Genomic DNA, 20,219 nt, shown 5'->3' on the forward strand with positions numbered 1-20,219 from the left:
CAGCCCTTTATGACCAACCTAACAGCTCATGTCAATTAACCTACGTAGGTCAAAAATTCCTTTATCTAGATCTGACTCAATTTATAATCAGCTGAGCACCAATACTTACGGGGCAAAGATGAGAATTATTACACTTACCAGAGGCACCCTACTTTCTAAACAAAGCTGTAAGGAAACATGGCTTTTCTTAATAAAAATTCCTCCAACACAGAGTTGGCATTGGAAATTAACTCACCAAACGGAAAGGGTTACTCAGTCCAAGTGCTTCTCAAATTTTAATGTGTATATATAAATCACCTGGGTATCCTGTTAAAATGCCAGTTTCAACTCTGCAGGTACCAGATGGGGCCCAAGATTCTGAATTTCTAACAAATTTCCAGACAATGCTGATGCTGCTGGTCCAGGAACGATAATTCCCAGCCATGGCCCAGCAATAAAGCATTCCCCTTGCTGTAAGGCACCTGTTCAGGGTTACAGATGACTCTGAGACTATAATGGAAGTCAAGGACTCTACTACCCAGAAAAATGCACGAGTGCACTTGCAGGTTTTCCCAACTCTACTATGGGCCATCAAAGGAACCTCCCACCTCTGTAAGGCAGTCCATGAAAAAAAAAAAGTTAAAAAAAAAAACCACTCTACCTTAGGAAGCCTGCCAATTACTGCTGCCAACACCAAACTAGCTTGGGGTGGAGTGGAGAAATGCATCCCTTTGATCACTTTGGCCCATGTGTGAGTAATTCACCCTCTCTTCTCTTGGTCCACAGAAACATAGTTAAGATGCCTTAAAGATAGGGAATAATAAAAGGAAAATAAAAACAGAATATCAAGAAGCTCTGTAATCTGTCTCTAAGATATAGTTTACTCATCTTCCACTTGAGTTCCACCTCAAGGAGTCCTCATTCCTGGCATCCTGTCTGCTCTAAGTAGAGCAAAAGCTACTTAATCCTACCACTACCTGGCACTGCCTTCCCAGGTAATTTGATTTCTAGTGGAGGTGCAGGGGCAGAAGGCTAGTCATCTTGCTGTCCTACCTAGTTACCCTCAAAGTCTGAGTTTCCTCGTCTATGAAATGCAACTAAGAATAGACTCCACTTTGTAATGTTCTGGGAAAAATAAGAAAATGCATACGTGATGTACCTGACACACTGCAATTGCTTTAAAATGTTTCATTCTTATGTTTTATTATTATGGCCTTTATGAACACGCAGAGATCAAAGATCATGCAAAAGAAAAGGCTTTTGTTTCCTAAACGGAAGAGTGTAACTGCTGTTCTGCATGTCTGGGGCAAGGTCCTGCTCTGCCCATCCCACTGCTGCACAGATACACGCCTGCTGTCTGAGAACCATGCTGGAGGCCATCATAGCTGCTCACAAACACTTGTGATTGTCTCTCTCTAACACTGAATTGAAGTTACTCCACAGCCTTCAGCTCCAGGATGGCAATGTTCAATATGAGCCTTAGGTGTTTTTTGGTTTTTGGTTTTTTTTAAGCATCTTGGACTAAAAAGATCAAACCCAACAACAAAATGACTGATCAAAGACAGCGACCTTACTAAGAAATCCTTAATAATTTGTGATATAAATTTATCTAGAAACCTTTTGTCCAAAGAACTCAAAAATTCTTGACAAGAAAGTTTTAACCACTGCACAACAATCCTAAGGAAGTTGGGATGGGTCAGAACTGAATTCTCAACGTTGGGGTCTCCTGAATCTCTTGATAAGCAGTGTTCCTCAACGTGAGGTCTGAGAACCACCTGCACTCGTCATCTAAATGCACGTGAAATGCACATTTGTGGGTTCCATTTCCACGGCTACATCAAAATCTCTTGGGAAGGAAATTGGAATCTTTAATAAATAACCCTCAGAAAGTTCCAACACTAAATTTCTAAACCAAGCAATGACTCACTCTCCCTCCTCCACAAACGATGGCGGAAAGGTAAGTAAATCCGAAACGTTGTCTACAACTTCAAGGGCTTCACAGGCTTCCTGAAGTCTTCCCATGGGTTCACAGGTAAGAATCTCTGGTGTATGCAACACCAGTCAGGGCTTCTCAACTTTCATCATTCAATCATCCCACCTTCACTTAAAAAAAAAAAAAAACTCAAGTCCATACTACGTAAATTTTTATAAGAAACTCATTATTACTTACATCTATAATGACATTTTCTGTGTAATGATTGTGAAATTGTGGGTTTGATCCTTAGTTGTTAAGTTTTCCAAATAAAGCATATAATTATCAGTATAAAATATTGTGTCACTGTACACCTAAAATCATCTCCCCTATCACCTACATATGACTACTCTTCCTGTTCAGGAAACATCGGTTTGTGTAATCCAGAGATCTGGAACCACATGGGGATTTTATGAGGCACGCATGGCCTGTGATGCAGAGGGCTGTCTATTCTGGTAAACTCCAGAAGGCCTAATAGCCTCAGGCTGCATATGCCTGGCAGAGTAGGCTATGGGAGGAGAGGGCTTTCCCTCCTGCCAGAAGGCCAGAAAATTATGCCACCTGTGGGTGTGACTGACTTGTCCAGGTGCCCTTTTTGTGACCTGTTTGCCCCATCAGTGAGATGAAACATGCCCACCCACCCACAGCCCAGACTCCCCACTGCAGGGACCATGGTGGACCTCTGACCTATGGGGGGTCAATCTGCTTTTCTTTGGGGGAATTTGTAATTAGGGCACAGAGGAGCTTGTTAATAGACACTGGACATGCAAGCTGAGGGGTGTTTTTGAATTGGACTAGGGTGGCCTCCTTCCGCCTTGTGTGCAAGCTGAGGCAGAAAACCAGTCCATAGAGGCAAGTAAGAGAAGACACCAGCTGTCCTAGAGAAAAAGTAGGTACAGAGACATCCCAGCACCCTAGCAATAAACTTTTATTTAGCTGGTTTGAGCAGGCAGTTTCTCCTTGCAACCAAATCACCCCTAAGACTCACTGTGCTGCACAGCTCTGGCTCCAATGTCCAGGTGGAGTTGAAGGAAGGCTGGAAGTTGGGTGAGCACCCTTCCCAGACACACCTCAAAAGACAGTAGGGCTTGAACTTTATTATAGGGGCAGGGAAGGGGGATTCTAATGTGGGTCCCCTCCACATTACTCCAGGTGAGAGGTGCCACAAGAAGGAGCGAACAGGAGGGTCCCTGGAGCTCTTCCCTTCTGCTGATGGTGGGGAAACAATGACAACACACACAGCGTACAGTCACTGTGTATGTTAGCACGTGGATCAGGCTCTTTACAATTGTTACTTCATTTTGCTTTTCCTGAGAGCCCCATGAAGGTGGTAATGTCATTTTCCTCACTTTTTTTTTTTTTTTTTTTGAGATGGAGTCTCACTGTGCTGCCCAGGCTGGAGTGCAGTGGCCGGATCTCAGCTCACTGCAAGCTCCGCCTCCCGGGTTTACTTTCCTCACTTTATACATGAGGAAATGAAGACTCGGAAACACTAAGTGATCTCCAAGGTGACATAGCTGATAAATAAAGGATCCAAACTGCAGAGTCTGAGCCATCTCACTACTTTGCTTTTTTATTAAAGACAGGATAGAGACCCCAAGTAGACCTACTGTCTGAATGACAGCAAATGGTGCAGACACCAAAAGGTCCTCCCTCTGACAGCCCTGTCTCCTGTGCTAGTCCCTCACCCCAGCCAGCAATGCCACACCTATGGGCACAGCACCAAGAAATAAGGGTGTGCAGAGGTAAGAGGCTGGGGGAGAAGCTGTGCCACCTGACCAGGGCATTGCTTGGCTGGCCAGAACAAGGCCCAGTGGAGCCTGGCTTGGACCCAGATCACAGACAGAGGGTTAAACCACAGTGACTTGTTTTTACAATAATTGGTACATGGCACTCTCCTTTGTGGTCCCACATGGCACAGTGGAAGGAAAGATACACTTCTAGGCCAGGCAGAACTAAGGAAGCCTGCCAATACCCAAGCTGTCTCAACTTCTAACAAACACTGGAACAGAAACTACATTCCTGGTGTTAGGACTGGATGACATGCTAAGAAAGAGAAAGCAGAACCTTAATTACAAGCCCAGAACCTGTTCTGACACCCTATTATTCATATCTCATTTCCAAAACCTGAAGCTCAGAGAAGACAACAAACCTGTCAAAGTTCACAAATCAATCACAACTAAAACTCTGATTACCCAAACTCCAAGTAGATTTCAGGTTCTGTCCAGGAATTTTAAGTAAGGCTCCTGACCTTTCAACATTAGTATGGCTGGTCCTATAAAAATAATGCTGATATAACCACTCTCCACCATCTCTGCAGTAGGGGCGAACAGTGCAATTTGGCAAGTATGATGCAAGTATGGATGTAATGACTGCTCCTGGCAAGTCACTGAAGCCAGCACTGAAGTTGTGCTGATGTGTCCATACCACCTCATGAGAGGTGGGCACTTACTACATGGCCACCTCTCATCCCCCCACTAGGGATGGGGATGAGGTCTGTGGTCAGGGAACATGAGTAACAAAGATGGCTGGCTGAAATGGAGGCCCGACCCCAGACCCAATCCCACCCACAGGGCACCAACAGCCCTCTTATCCTTCACCTCTACAGCAGGAAGACCTGTCTTATGAAGCCAGGACTGCAAGGCACCATCCTCTGGGTGCCCTTCCCCTTTATCTCTGACTGTTCTGCCCTTGCATTCTGCTTTTCCTCCTCTAACCCTGAAAGGGGGATGGTCCCCCGGTTCTACCCAAGCCCCTTCTCTCTCCCTTGTTTTCAACAATGACTCTGTGAAGGTGGCACTTGCCGCTGTCCCGTGCCAACTCTGCTCCTGCTCGTTCCAGCCAGCTGCTGGGTCTCATCACCTGAATACAGTGCTGGCACCTCCACCTTCCCCCTCCCCTCCCACCTGCTTCTCTGCCTGAGCTCCTGATTTCTGGCACTGGGGAGAGAACTAACATTTACTGAACTTCCCACACATCCAGGACCATGCTGAGTGTTTTCCATGTTCCTTCATTTAAAAGCATCATTAAAGTTTCAGAAGCCCAAGATGCAAAATCCCATCACCCTCTCTGTCCCCTCCCTCTACCCCGGCTCCTGCATCTAGTCAGTGACCAAGCCCCATCCATGTGCTCTCTCTCCTCGCTACACAGCCCACTCGTAGGTAAGTGGGCTTCTCCTTAAGCCCTCTTCTTCCCACACTCCGTCTCCTACCTGCTCCCCCTCCCACTGCTCCTGCCTCCACACTCCATGCAAACCGCACTGGACACTATCTTCTTGAGCACACTGCTGATCACACTACCTCTCTGCTCAAGGACTGATCACACCTCCCCCCTATCTTTTCCTCCAAACCAACCCCAAGTGCCTTGCCTGGCACTGGAGTCCTGCCACAATGTGGCTGAGACATACATTCCAACTTACTACCCACTGCTTCCCTGCAAGGCGGCTGGACTCCAGCCAAACCATGTGACTCCCATTCCCTGAAGCCACACTGCACTTCACAAGCCTTTGCTCACACAGTTCTTTCCATCTCATGTGTCTCTTCCTCCCATTTCTTCTCACTCAACTCCTCTTTCTCCAAGGCCCAGGGCACACATGGCATCTCCTACAAGATGCCTTTGCTTCTCCACTAATGGAGAGTGACTATCCTCCTGTGAATTGTGGCTTCACTCACGTACTCCTCCTATGGCACTATTTAATTGTGTTCTCTATGATACCAGATACTCCTCAGGCGAAGAGGTGGAACAGGCTTTATCTCTGCAGCCTCCACTGTACCTCACACACTTTACATCAAAATGATATCCACTCACTCATCAACACATATTTATCCAGTGTCGATCATGCACCAAGTTGCTCTCAGCTGCTCAGTATATGATGGTAAACAAAAAAAGACATGGTTCCTACCCTCATGGGTTTCCCATCTAATGATGAGACAAACTTCAATCAAATTTTACCCAAATGAGTGTACAGTTAGCAATATCCCTGTACTGTAGAAGGGACAGAATCAGAGTCCTACAGAAGCACAGAGGGGCTGGGCACCGTGGTTCACACCTATAATCCCAACACATTGGAAGGCCCAGGCGGGTGGATGGCTTGAGCCCAGGAGTTTGAGACAGCCTAGGCAACGTATTGGGAACTCATCTCTATAAAAATTAAATAAATAAATAAATAAATAAGCATGGTGGTGCATGTCTGTGGTCCCAGCTACTCAGGAGGCTGAGGTGGGAGGATCACTTGAGCCCAGGAGGTTAAGGCTGCAGTGAGCCATGATTGTGGAACTGCCCTCCAACCTGGGTGACAGAGTGAGACCTGGTCTCACAAAAATAAGAAGAAAAAAGCAGCAGTAGCACAGACAGACCAGGAAGGCTAGCTGGAGAAAGTAAGGCTCGAATGAGTCTGCAAGTGGTGAGAAGGGGAAGTGGCAAAAGTGCTCCAGGTCCTGGGGACAGCCTGTGCAAAGGCCCTATAGTGGACCAGGGCTGACAGCCAGTGGGTTTGGACGCTGCAAAGGAAGCAGGGGAAGGTGCCAGAAGGTAGCAGGGACATCTCAATGTGTGCAGTGAATATGAATCCATAACCCTCATCACTTAGCAAACTTTTTTAACCAATAAAACTAACCAACCTTAGATTTATAACAAAACACAAAATATAATTTAAAAAATACTCTTTCCCATTTAAAAGAAATGTTCTCCTTCAGTGTAACTGTTGTTCTCTAAAAAAGATTAAAGTGAGTTCTCATAGCTAAAATAGAAATAGAAAAGCAAGCATAAAAATCATGTAATTCTGGCCGGGTGTGGTGGCTCACACCGGTAATCCCAGCACTTTGGAAAGCCAAGGAATGCAGATCACGTAAAGTCAGGAGTTCAAGACCAGCCTGGCCAACATGGTGAAACCATATCTCCACTAAAAATACAAAAATTAGCCGGGCGTAGTGGCACAAGCCTGTCATCCCAGCTACTCGGCAGGCTGAGGCAGGGGAATCCCTTGAATCCGGGAGGCAGGGGTTGCAGGGAGCTGAAATCATGCCACTGTACTCCAGCCTGGGCAACACAGCAAGACTCTGTCTCTAAAAAATACAAATCATGTAATTCCGTAAGTAATATGATGTTGCTCTACCCTTGAGTTAGGAGCCAGCCAACTGACTAGGGAAACAGCCTCTCAATCATCCTACATTGATAACAAGAGCAGAGGCTAACAACTGGCTTATAACTGTTGAGCATTGTCTAAGGGTACTAACACATTATCTCATTTGACTGTCACAACAACCAGTGTGGTAAGTACCAATATCATTACCATTTTACAGATAGGGAAACTCAAGCCCAGAGAGGTTAAATAATTGGCTCAAGGTCACGCAGGTAACGAGCAGTAGAGCTAGGTTCTGAATGTGGGTTAGCGGGACTCCAGAGCCTGTACACTTAGTAACCATAATACACTGCCTCGCAAGCTAGCTACCATGTCAGCACTTGCAGAATCTTATTTACTTGTTTATCTCACCTTATTTCACTGAGGATTTAAGCCACTGAGCACTGACAATGCAAAAAAGATAAAAATCATCTCTGTAGGAATGCAGTGGAACTTCTGGTGTCAGCTCCCTTCCTGATCCAGGTCTCTTTCAAAACACTCCAACTCTTCCTCCAATTTTAATAAAGAAAAATTTTCCAGTTCATGGCAATACTTAATATCCTGAGAGAACAGGAATTGGAAACCGATGAATCTCCTTAGGCTACATCCCAGCCAAAGTCAACAGATTCCAAACCCCTCTTGAAGGCAGTCGCTGTTCACAGCACATCTAACAGGAAGAACAGGGGAGTTGCAGATTACCGGAAGGCTCTAGCCATGGTGTTCCCAACTCTTGACAAACTTCTGAGTCCTGTCTGAAGGACAATATCCCACTTCTACTATCAACAAATTCTTCCCCAACGTATTCCTACTCCTCTTTCTCAGCTCCTGTCTGAAAGTAGGCAGGACACAAGGGTTAATAAGCAAAGCTTACCTACTTGTGGACAGCACTGTCCACCAACTTCAGACCTGGCCAACCCTCCTGAGGAACAGTTAACTGGCTTAAGTCACCAGTAAGATCTTATTGAACTAGTAATGGTGGCCACCAAGTCCACACCCAAGCCTAAAGCTGGCTGACCTTGTCTTCCCTGCTGGCCCTCAGAGGCCAACCTGAGGAACTCAAGGCTTAGGTAACAGGTGTATTTTGGAACTGCATTCCTGAACCACACTGTCAAGGGCCGAATTGAGGCCCCTAAAATTCCTATGTTGAAGTCTTCATTCGCAGTACCTCAGAATGGGACTGTATTTGAAAACAGGGTCTTTAAAGAGGCAATTACGGGAAATGAGGTCATTAGGGCAGGCCCTAATACAATATGGTGACATTATAAGAAAAGAAGATTAGGACACAGGCACAGCAGAGAAAAGACCATGTGAAGATACTGGGAGAAGACAAGCCAAGGAGAGAGGCTTGGGAAGAAAAGAGCCCTGCCAACACCTTGATCTGACTTCCAGCCTCCAGAATTAGGAGACACCAATTTTTGTTATTGAAACTGCCCTGTCTGTGGGACCTTGTTATGGCAACCCTAGCAGATTAATACACACACTGTCTAAGTCACCCCCGTCACCCAGTTCCCTCCCACTCTTTGAAGGGCAGAGCAGTCTGGTTTCCTTCTGAAACAACCATATGGCACACCCCAGCACAAAAGTCCTATCAGGTCACTGAGTGCTGAAGTCAATGGAGACTGACCTGGTATTGCCTTTCAGAGGCTGGGAACCCAGCACAAAATCTTATGTCAATTACACAGAAATGATAGGTAGAATTTTTCTCTTTAGAAATTATATAGAATTCGGTGGCTCACGCCTGTAATCCCAGCACTCTGGGAGGCCAAGGAGGGTGGATCACAAGGTCAGGAGATCGAGACCATCCTGGCTAACACGGTGAAACCCCATCTCTACTATAAAACTACAAAAAAAATTAGCCAGGCATGGTGGCGGGCACCTGTAGTCCCAGCCACTTGGAGACTGAGGCAGGAGAATGTGTGAACCTAGGAGGTGGAGCTTGCAGTGAGCTGAGATCCGGCCACTGCACTCCAGCCTGGGTGAGAGTGAGACTCCTTCTCAAAAAAGAAAAAAAAAGAAAAAGAAAAAGAAATTATATAGAATTAACATGCAGTCAAGCCCTCCCACAGATAATTGGTTGCTAAGGCCCAGCATAAATACCCCTGTTTTAGAAGCCAGACATGGTGGCTCATGCCTGTAATTCCAAAGACTCAGGAGGCTGAGGCAGGAGGACTGCTTGAGCCCAGGAGTTTAAGAGCAACATGGGCAACACAGCAAGACCCCAACTCTAAAAAATTTTTTTTAATTAGCTGGACATTGATAGCATGTGCCTATCTATAGTCCCAGATACTTAGGAGGCAGAAGAGGGAGGATTGAGGCTGGGCGTGGTGGCTCATGCCCATAAACCCAGCACTTTGGGAGGCCGAGGCAGGAGAATCACTTGAGGCTAGGAGTTCGAGACCAGCCTGACCAACATGACAAAACCCCATCTCTACTAAAAATACAAAAATTAGCCAGGCGTTGTGGCACACACCTGTAATCCCAGCTACTCGGGTGGCTGAGACACGAGAATTGCTTGAACCCAAGGAGGCAGAGGTTGCAGTGAGCCAAGATTATGCCACTGCACTCCAGTCTGGGTGACAGAGCAAGACTCTGTCAAAAAAAAAAAAAAAAAAGAGGAAGAAAAAAAGGAGGATTGCTTGAGCCTAGAAGTTTAAGGATGCAGTGAACCATGACTGCACCACTGGACTCTAGCCTGGGCAAAAGATTGAGACCCCAGCTCTACAAATATGAAAAAACACCTCTCTATTAGACCAACCATGCTACAGTGAGTTTTCCTGTAAATAACTGGGTTAAAAAGATCCTTACAGCAACTGCAAGGTCAGGATGTCTGCCTGAACAACCCTCATACTACAGGAAGCGAAAAGGAAGCACTGGGGGGAAAAGGCAGTAGACGGCGGGGGGAGCCTTTCACAAAAGATCCTTTCCAAAACACGTCATCCCGGAGATGAGAATGCCAACTCATCACAGCAGCTAGGTGATGAGTAAGCTTATTTCAGGGGGTGACCAGGAGTTCTTAGTTCTTAGAGTGCCATGATTAGGTGAGGAGGCTGCAAGCCATGAGAAGTTCCTAGAGGCTGGGAGGTTTCAAGAATTACTTACAGGCCAAGAAATAAGGAGAGAATATTTCAGTTGCGTGCCACTGAAGCCAAAGCAGGAATGGAATGATGAAAATGGGTTCAAAGCCTGGTGCAAGGCTGGGCACAAGAGTATCATAAGTGAAAACCTAGCATTTATTAAGCAATAGCTGCAAGCCAGGCATTGTGCTAATAAGCAGGCTCTGTATGCATTGGCTCACTTAAACTTAACAATAACCCCAGGAGGTAAGTCTATTATTACTTCCATTTAAGAGATGAAAATAAGGCCAGAATATAAGCTCTGCAAAGGCAAGATTCTGTCCCTCAGTTTGTTCACTAGCAAATCCTTAGAGCCTAGAACAGTGGCAGCCCACAGTAGGCACACAATGTCTATCTGTTGAATACATGAAAAAATAAGGTACTTATCAACTTCACGTAAGGGACAGGCCAGGATTGGAACCCATGCTGTCGAGGTCCAGAGCCCACACTCTCAGCTTCTACTCCATGCCACCCAGGATGGAGAGAGCTTGCATGAAGAGATGGGAAATAAATCTCCTGGCATGTGGACAGCTTGGCTGTCCACAGCATATTTCACAGTGTCTGCATCTTCTGCTTCAGCGCTGGCAATATTGTTGTGTACCCAGCATAAAGAGTGAAGTTATTCAAGGGGCCAGTGCCTGTAGATGATCAGGAAAAGGGGAAGCCCAGGCATTGTGCTAACAGGCAAGGTCCGTATGCACTGGCTCACTGAAACTTAACAATAACCCCAGGAGGTAGGTCTATTTTTACTCCCACTGCTAGGGCACAGAGTAGCCACAAATGCTCCTTTCCCTCAGTTCTGGAACACTCCCTGGGGCCTCTCTCCAACTTGTGTCATGCCCCACAATTCACTTTAGTGCGGGAGAGGGAAATGGGAGGAAAGGACTGGAAGGGGGTAGATTTATTCATATGACTCTCCAAGAATATGGTGAATACAGCTGGTACAATCTACAACAGAACTTGCCAAAATGTGGTATGTATATGGCTTTGCATACCACAAATCGCTTTATGTAGGATACAAACACTACAGTTTACATATCAATGCTTATCGTTACTTACTATTTGGGGCAAATTATACTAGTTCTTTATTAAACAAAGTGTGTCCCTTCAAAAAGAACAAGAACTCCCACTTAAAGAACAATATTAGGTAAACAATGAAATAGGTGTTACATCAACGCAGCAAAAAATCATAATAGAACTGACTACAGTTTCAGAAATACTGGTTTCCTGGAACTTCGTAAGTTCTCTGTGTCAAATGTCCCCATCCCTGCAACTTGCCCATCCACTCAGGTATGCCATAGTTCAAAAGGAAGAGTTTACAGAGATTAAGTTTTAAATTTTCTATCAAAATCCCTTAATAAATGACTACATACAAAAGAGAGAAAGGGGGAGAGGGGAGAGGAACAGACACAGACACAAAAAGGCATGTTCATTAAGATATTATGAAGTTAACAACAGGACTTGACCTGGGGCTGAAGTCATGCCCTCTGCCTGAAGACAGCTGAAACACAGAGCTCTCTTTGATACTACCCTAAATTCCACACTATTTTTTCAACTATTATTTTATACATGGTAGCTTAGCTCAGCCCTGTCCAAAGAATTGTACTGAGGTCTCTGGGACCTGTTCCAACAACAACACACAATGAGGCCTTCTTTCTCTGATAAAGCCAAGAACTCCTCCCTCTGTGATCTGCTCCCCTGCCCCTCGCAGACAAAACTAAAGTATCATTTTGAGAAGAATTCAATCAGTCAAATACTGCCCTCTCCTCACCTTCCCTGTTGGTGATGATCAGGTTGCAGGGCAGCTGAGGGTGAGTTGTGCTCTAGGATGGAGCCTAGGGGTCTAGTCTGCTCCAGGGAGAGAAAAACACTTTTACTCGCAAATTCATGGCACCGTATCCACAGGTAAGGCTGAAAGGGAAGAAATGGCACTACAACCTGCACCAGTCCAATGAAAGATCCATGAGAGAAGGGCCTTATCTTATTCGTGCTGCATTCCCAGAACCAAATGCAACAATGTTTAGTGCTCAACAGGTATGCAGTAGATTGGTATTGAATGGATGAATGAAGTGAGCCAGTAAGTGGATGAATGAATGAATGCATGCGTGGATGGATGGATGGATGGATGGATGGATGGATGGATGGACAGACGAATGAAGGAATGGATGGCTCCAGCAGAGCTGGGAGAAGTTAAGAGGAGGGAAAGCATGACCGCAAGATTATTTTTTCTCTATCTGCTTGAAAGCTAGCAACTGTATAAATAATGGGACCCCAAAGGAGGACTATTTTTCTCTTTTCACAGTCGTCCCTTGCAGGTGGTAGATTAACTGCAGGACTTTCGGCCCCTGAACCACCGGGGCTCACTGCCTGGGGCAGCAAACCAAAAGCCACCTTGACTTTCTCCAGGACATCCTCAGACACCCCAACTTCTGTCTTGATTGCTAGTGTCCAGAACAGGAAGAACAGAGTGATGCTGGGAGTGAAGACTTACACCAGCTGATCTGACCCCTTCTTCTAAAAAGCTCAAAGTCCTTCACATCCCGTCCTCTCTCTTAGGGAACTTTTATTTAGAGTAGATATATATTTTTTTCTTTTCTTTTCCTCTCTCTCTTTGCTTATCTGTATTTTCTAATCATTCTACAATGAACAGACTACTTGAGTAATAAAAATGCCTATGATTGATAAAACACACAAAACCATTCAAAAAAGACACTGAAAACGCATATTTTACAGAGTTCCAGTTTAATATTTCTACAGTATAAAACTTAACACTGCCATTTCATACAATTGCACTCAACTAACTCCTCTGAAAACCAAGCTGTAAATTTCTGATAAAAGTCAAAGCTCGTGACTTAAAATCAGAACAGCCAGCCATACAGGCACTTAGCTTATAAGAAGGGGCAGCCATCTGATGGGCGAGGTGCCAGAGTATTAGAAAGGACAAGGACACAAGCTTCATAAGTAAGGTGCCCTATATGGATGAAACATATGTTCTCAGTTCAGCTGTGGTAAGAAAAGATGCTCTGCATCCCTCTTCTAGTGGCAAAAACTTCCAGAGCAGCTGACAGGCGCTAGGGTACACTCCGCAGTGATAGAAGGGGTTTCTTTCTTCATGGGGTTGATTGGTCCATCTCAGAGCTCAACCCTAGTCCCAAACAGATAGACCATGCTCTAAGCAGCTCGACCACCAGCTGGGAGGGGTCTCCCATTCCACTCAGTCTCAGAACTCATTGTCAATGTCCAGCCTGCTCCACAAAGTGATAACAAGGAAAGCAGCTGGGCTAGCAATCAAAAGACCACATTTCTAGATCCAATTCTGGCCAGACCCTGCACACTCCACTTAGTTATTTTGTACCTTGGTGACTCCATGTTACCAAAAGTGAGTGACACTAGCCATACATATCTCACAGGTTGCTAAGCATAAACTATGGCAAATGTTAAACTGGGGAGAAAAAAAATAAGAGGAAAGGAGGAAAGGGAAAAAGGGAACACAGAAATTACTACTAAACAAAATTCGACACCAGTTAGATGAATGGGATTTCCCCACCTCAAACTATGCTGAGTTTAACAAGCAGAAAAGACATGCAAATCACCTTTCAGATCAATGTGCTCGTAAAATACAACTTTTTTTTTTTTTTTTTTTTTTGAGACGGAGTCTCGCTCTGTTGCCCAGGCTGGAGTGCAGTGGCCGGATCTCAGCTCACTGCAAGCTCCGCCTCCAGGTTCATGCCATTCTCCTGCCTCAGCCTCCTGAGTGGCTGGGACTAGAGGCGCCTGCCACCACGGCCGGCTAATTTTTTTGTATTTTTAGTAGAGATGGGGTCTCACCGGGTTAGCCATGATGGTTTCAATCTCCTGACCTCGTGATCCTCCTGCCTCGGCCTCCTAAAGTGCTGGGATTACAGGTGTGAGCCACGACGCCTGGCCAAAATACAACATTCTTAAAAATAAAAGAGAAATGGATAGAAGCTTCTAGTTTATCCTTTTCAACCCATCTTTCTAAGAAATGACACAGCATTAAAATATGGCCTGTAAGAACTGCATAAAGACAGAGGGTAGAGTCCCCAGTTACCAAGCACAGGCAAGGGGGAAGCCACCAGCATGCAGATCAGCACAAATCTCCATCGTGCTGATACCCACGAGCACCAGGGCAGGCACTCACCTCCTGTCCTCAGGCTCAGGAGCCGGGGGTGCAACATGGGTGTGAACTTGAACATTCTGGGAATGTATCAACAAAAGGGGTGAAGAGGGCAGCCGGGGCAAAGACTTCCCAAGGCTGAATCAATAGAGCCGTCTATAGACTGAGGGGCAGCAATAAAGTGTGCTGGATACACCAGAGCCATGGGCTGCCTCAGGGAGGTTTTGCTAAGCATGGCCCACAGAATCCATTCCCAGCTCCCTTTTCACACACAAGACCTCAGCAGCATAGCTGAACTGAAGCGCTGGGCCTCTGGGAATAAGATTTGATGTAGAAACTGCTGACCTGAGAGGCTCAGGGTTTTAAAAGAACAGGTTACGTTTGAACCCTGGCTTGGCCCCTTCTGGCAATGGGCTCTACATCTCTCATCCAGTCAGTGGCAAGGTAACTGTGCAATTTATTAAACACTCCTGCCCCTAAGTTGCTTCTCACAAAAAAGGAATAACCATACCTATCTAACACAACTGTTGCTGGGACCAAATTGCATCATGCCAGAAAGCATTTAGCATGATGTTGGCTCAATGCATTTCACGGTTATTAATTTCATGCCATTAATTTCACTGTTATTAATTTCATTTCAACCATCATCACTGTTGTCATTATTAACTGGACAACATGGTTATGTGTACTGTAGGATCATGTTACAGCAAAATCCCTCTCCCTAGCCCCAACCTTGAGAATGGGCACAGTATAGCAAGCCTGAGGGCTCCCTTCACACTTAGGATCCAGAGCTCCTATAAAAGCCCTCACCACATGCAGTTGGTTCAGAGCCTCCAACCTCAGCAGAATATCCATAGAAAACAAGTGCTTATCTTGAACAGAGTCAACTGCTGGTTAGTCCCAAATATGCACAAGAAATCCAAACTGAACTTGGTTCTGGATTCTTTGTACTACCAAAAGGATTTAAGATGACATGTGCCTATCAACTGCATATATTAACACAGAGTCAGATGTCTAAGTAATGGGGGGGGGGGACACACCTGGGATTGTCTTTTCTTGGTTGCACTCATCTTTCATTGTGATCTCATCCAGGCATCACTCTAGATGCCCACACTCCACAATAATGTCAGAAAATAAGGAAGAAGGGAAAATACAAACATGTCAACTAATGTCTTCCCAAAACTTTCTTTGGAACAGTAGTTTCCAGATTTGGGAATTTCAAAAACCAACTTAAACTAAACACACGCACACACATACACACATTTCATTGCCTATAACTTATTATGCCATGTACAACCATTAAAAAACATATATCAACATCACTGAATTAAAAAGTCTTCATGGCCAGCACAATGGCTCAGGCCTACAATCCCAGCACTGTAATCCCAGGCAGTTTGAGCTCAAAACTTCAAGACCAGCCCAAGCAACATAGAGAGATTCCGTCTCTACAAAAATAAAAATAAAAATAAAATGGGCCTGGTGGCACGTGCCTGCGGTCCCAGCTCCTTGGGAGGCTGAAGCAGGAGGATCACTTGAGCCCAGAAGGTCAAGGCCCTAGTGAGCCGTCTTTGCGCCTCTGCATTCCAGGCTGTGCAAAAGAGCAAGACCCTATCTCCAAGAAAAAAAAAAAAAGTCTTCATTATTCCAAAATAGTAAGAAAGATACACTCCAAGAATAAGATACACACCTTTGCATTATATAAATTTAGGTTTATGAATAACCCATTATAATATACTGTCCATATTTTTCTTAGAGAAAACTGTGGGACTGGTTTTCCACATTAGGGAATTGATGCTCTAGAAGGCGGAGCATTGCTACTTCCCGGTTAAGGACTATTGCCACTGGAAGGTTCAAAAATGACATTCTAATTCCTGTGTCCAAAATCAGCAATGGAAAGAGGAGCCTTTTACCCACCCTACCAAATGTGCAAAGAAAGGAACACTGGCTTCATAGAGAAGGAGAGGCAGCAGGATTGCCGGATAACTCCAGATCCCCTCTAACCTTCCTATTTAAAAATCTGTCCAGCTCATCTTTCTGGGTTCTGGTACTTCATTCCAGGTTACAGTTGCCTCATTAGCTATTCCAAACCTCAGTCACACTTTTGAGCCTTTTTTACTCATTTTTAAACTCAGTTTTCACTCTCCCTCCTCAAAAACCTGCTAAACATAAAACAGAAACTTACCACATGACCTAGCAATTGCAATCCTAGTTACCTACCCAAGAGAAATGATACATCCGCACAAAAACTTATATAAAAATGTTCATAGAAGCAATATATGTAATAGCCAGAAAGTAAAAATGATCCAAATGTCTATGAACTGGAGAATAGAAAAACAAAATGTGGGCCAGGCACAGTGGCTCATGCCTGTAATCCCAGCATTTTGGGAAGCTGAGACGGGTTGGTCGCTTGAGGTCAGGAGTTCAAGACCAGCCTGACCAACATGGCAAAACCCCGTATCTACTAAAAATACAAAATTAGCCAGGTGTGGCGGCACAAGCTTGTAATCCCAGCTACTTGTGAGGCTGAGGCAGGAGAATTGCTTGAACCCAAGAGGCAGAGGTTGCAGTGAGCCGAGATTGCGCCATTGCACTCCAGGCTGGGGGACAAGGGTGAAACTCTGTCTCAAAAAAAAAAAAAACAAAAACAAAAGAAAAAAAGAAAATGTGGTATGGCCACACGATGGAATACTACTCAGCAATAAAAAGGAATGAGCTCATGACACATGCTTCGACATGAATGGACCTGAAAAACATGCTAAGAAGCCAGACACAAACAACCATACATTGCATGATTCCATTCATACAAGATGGCCAGAAATGGCCCATATACAAAACACAGATTAGTGGTTGCATGGTGGTGAGAGCAGAATTGACTACAAATGAGCAGGAGGGAAATTTTTCGGAATAAAAAGGTTTTTTTTTGTTGTTTTTTGTTTTGTTTTATTTTTTTGAGACGGAGTCTTGCTCTGTCACCCAGGCTGGAGTGCAGTGGCGTGATCTTGGCTCACTGCAAGCTCTGCCTCCCGGGTTCACGCCATTCTCCTGCCTCAGCCTCCCAAGTAGCTGGGACTACAGGCGCCCATCACCACACCCAGCTAATTTTTTGTATTTTTAGTAGAGACAGGGTTTCACCATGTTAGTCAGGATGGTCTGGATCTCCTGACCTCATGATCTGCCCGCCTCGGCCTCCCAAAGTGCTGGGATTACAAGCGTGAGCCACCACACCTGGCCAATAAAAATTTTTTTTAAAAAAAATCTGTTCAGCCTGCGTGTGGTGGCTCACGCCTGTAATCCCAGAACTTTGGGAAGCCGAGGCAGGTGGATCACCTGAGGTCAGAAGTTTGAGACCAGCCTGGGCAACATCGTGAAACCCCATCTCTACTAAAAATACAAAAATTAGACAGGTGTGGTGGTGCATGCCTGCAGTCCCAGCTACTCGGGAACCTGAGGTACGAGAATTGCTTGAACCCAGGAGGCGGAGGTTGCAGTGGGCCAAGATCGTGCCACTGCACTCCAGCCTGGGAGACAGAGTGAGACTCGGTCTCAAAAAAAAAAAAAAAAAAAAATCTGTTCAAACCTATGCTTAATAATATGCTTGGAAGAATTTAGTAAGTTTCCATTCAGTGAGTGAGCCAATGAGTGAGTGGGTGAATGAATGAAAACTAGCTTCCCAGAAGCATCTCTGGTGAGCCCAAAACTAGGTCCACATATTTCATTCACCCTAGTCAGCCTTGGCAAGTTACATGTAATAGTTATAGAATAGCAAGTTATTTGTAATATATATGTGTGTATATATAATATTGGGTCTCGTTCTTTGGATGAAGTTGAACCATATGAAATTGTCATTTTTTGTAGGTCAAAATTGCTATATACTGGCAATTTCATATGATTCAACCTATACTTGCAATATTTGACAAGGAGTCAAGACAGAACAGGAACTTTTAGGTCAGGCTGACTTTCAGGTTGCAGGCTCCATCCCACAGCCTAAGCTTCAGTCTCCTCAAGTGAAAAATGGGAATAATAACAGGATCTTGTTCACAGGGCTGCTATAAGGATTACTATGACAGTGCGTGGAAAGCACCTATCAGTGCTGACACAAAGTCACAAAGGAAGAGTAGTGTATATACCTGCTGGTCCTATCCCTCTCTGGAACTATACATTCCTCAGTGATCAAGGACCAGGACTTTGACTTCTTTTGTTTTTGTGTGTTCCCTATTTGTGCATTCCCTTGGCATGCAGAATGGGATGTTCACTGCTGGACTCCTCCACAGATAAGGCTTCCTACCCGCTATTAAAGCCTGAGAACACATCCTCAGATGCCACCAGAGAGTCCCTGCCTGCCGACCTCTAACTGCTCCAGGGTGAACTGCTGACGTGCTGCAGGAGGATTCTTATGATTCCATTCCCAACATCCTCCTCGTCGCATGTTCGGCAATAGCGTGAGGTTGAAGGAAGTGTCATCACAGAGATTTCCGTCTGGCTTATTTCTCAACAAAAATGTTTGGCTGCTATGCAACCAGTGTTTTAATAGATGACGGGACCTTTCGTGAAAGGCCAGGTTTCTATTAGCAACAACAAAGGACAGGAACTATGGGGCAGATGCAGTTAAAATCATACCTCTGCATCCTATGTGAAATTCCTCAACTCATTTTTAGCTACCATAAAGGCAGCCAAAAGATTCCACATGGGGAAACAATGAGATGAAATTAGAGGTGCCAGACTTCACAAATAAAAATGCAAAACAACTAGTTAAATTTAAGGTAAACTACAATTATATTGGGACATACTTATTCTGAAATTTTTTCATCATTTATCTGAAGTTCAAATTTTACTGGGTGTCCCATATTTTATCTCGCAACCCTAGATTTAATTGGCATCTCAGATCACTATTTTATTTCCCAAACACAAGACACAATGCACTTTCGGTTCAATTAACCATTCTTTCACCATTAGAAACTATGCAGACCAGAAAGATAAGGTTCCCAAACTTTATGAGAGTCTGGATGAGGCTGGATTAAGGGGCCTCTCCCCGCCACCACACACTGGAACTTCAGTTGGGCCTGTATGGCCCCAAAACACTTAATATGGACTAGAGGCTTACTGAATCCTTGAATGAGCCCTATGGGATAGGCCACAAAACCAATTTTCTTGTCTTCAACCTTACAATAAAAACTGCGCTGAACAAAATGACATTATTCAAGAACCCACTGTACACCATTTCGCTTAAAGCCACAGTTTCCAAGAACCTATCGACAATGTTAAGTGAGGACTTACTGTGCTTTTTCTTTCCTCCATCTACTGGCAGATCTCAGCAAATTCGCTTCTCATGGATCTTTCCAGTAAAATTAAGGACCAGAAAAATAAAAGGAGACCAAACTTTAAAGAAAGTAAATCTGCTAACTGGGTACAGCTCTGTTAAAGAATGCTCAGAATAAAATGAAAATGAAATTCTGAAAAACATCAACTTCCACACATCTGTTTATAGCCTTCATCACTGATGGTAACAGGATGGGTCAAAATTGTAGCCATCACTGTAAAAAGAAAATTATCTGGATATTGTTATAAACAAATACCTCATTCATATAAAAGGTACCACAGAATAGTTCCTCTCATCTCAACTCTCACGGCCTCTGGAGCTGCCAAGCATTTAAGAGGGAACAGATCCCCTCTGATGTTCTTTCAATCTAGTTTTTAGCCTCTCTCCACGAGGTTACAGAATCTGACCCACACCCACTCCAGTCTCACCAGACAGAAGGCAACTCTGCACACAGATCCCAGACCAATGACTGGCATTAGACATAAGCATCAACAGCAAGGATTTAAAGTCATCTTTTAAAAAATGCAATGTTTCCCTAAGGGCTGTGGGCTTCTCTAACCACAAAAGTTTAAGACAAGGCA

The 20,219-nt window shown here is 44.7% G+C and overlaps 1 protein-coding gene and 1 long non-coding RNA gene across 8 annotated transcripts in view; both read right to left on the reverse strand.

Moving 5' to 3' along the window:
• The window catches only part of ARHGAP26 (Rho GTPase activating protein 26), a 469,263-nt gene that overhangs the window by 418,480 nt on the left and 30,564 nt on the right, over positions 1-20,219 (reverse strand). The window lies entirely within an intron of this gene.
• On the reverse strand, positions 1,481-6,034 carry LOC111523276. The gene is made up of 2 exons (XR_002725488.2): positions 3,412-6,034; positions 1,481-3,299 (listed from the first exon to the last, which is right to left on the reverse strand). It is a non-coding gene; the product is annotated as an uncharacterized LOC111523276 (long non-coding RNA).

Source organism: Piliocolobus tephrosceles, chromosome 4 (genome assembly GCF_002776525.5).
Source record: "Piliocolobus tephrosceles isolate RC106 chromosome 4, ASM277652v3, whole genome shotgun sequence".
NCBI lineage: Eukaryota > Metazoa > Chordata > Mammalia > Primates > Cercopithecidae > Piliocolobus > Piliocolobus tephrosceles.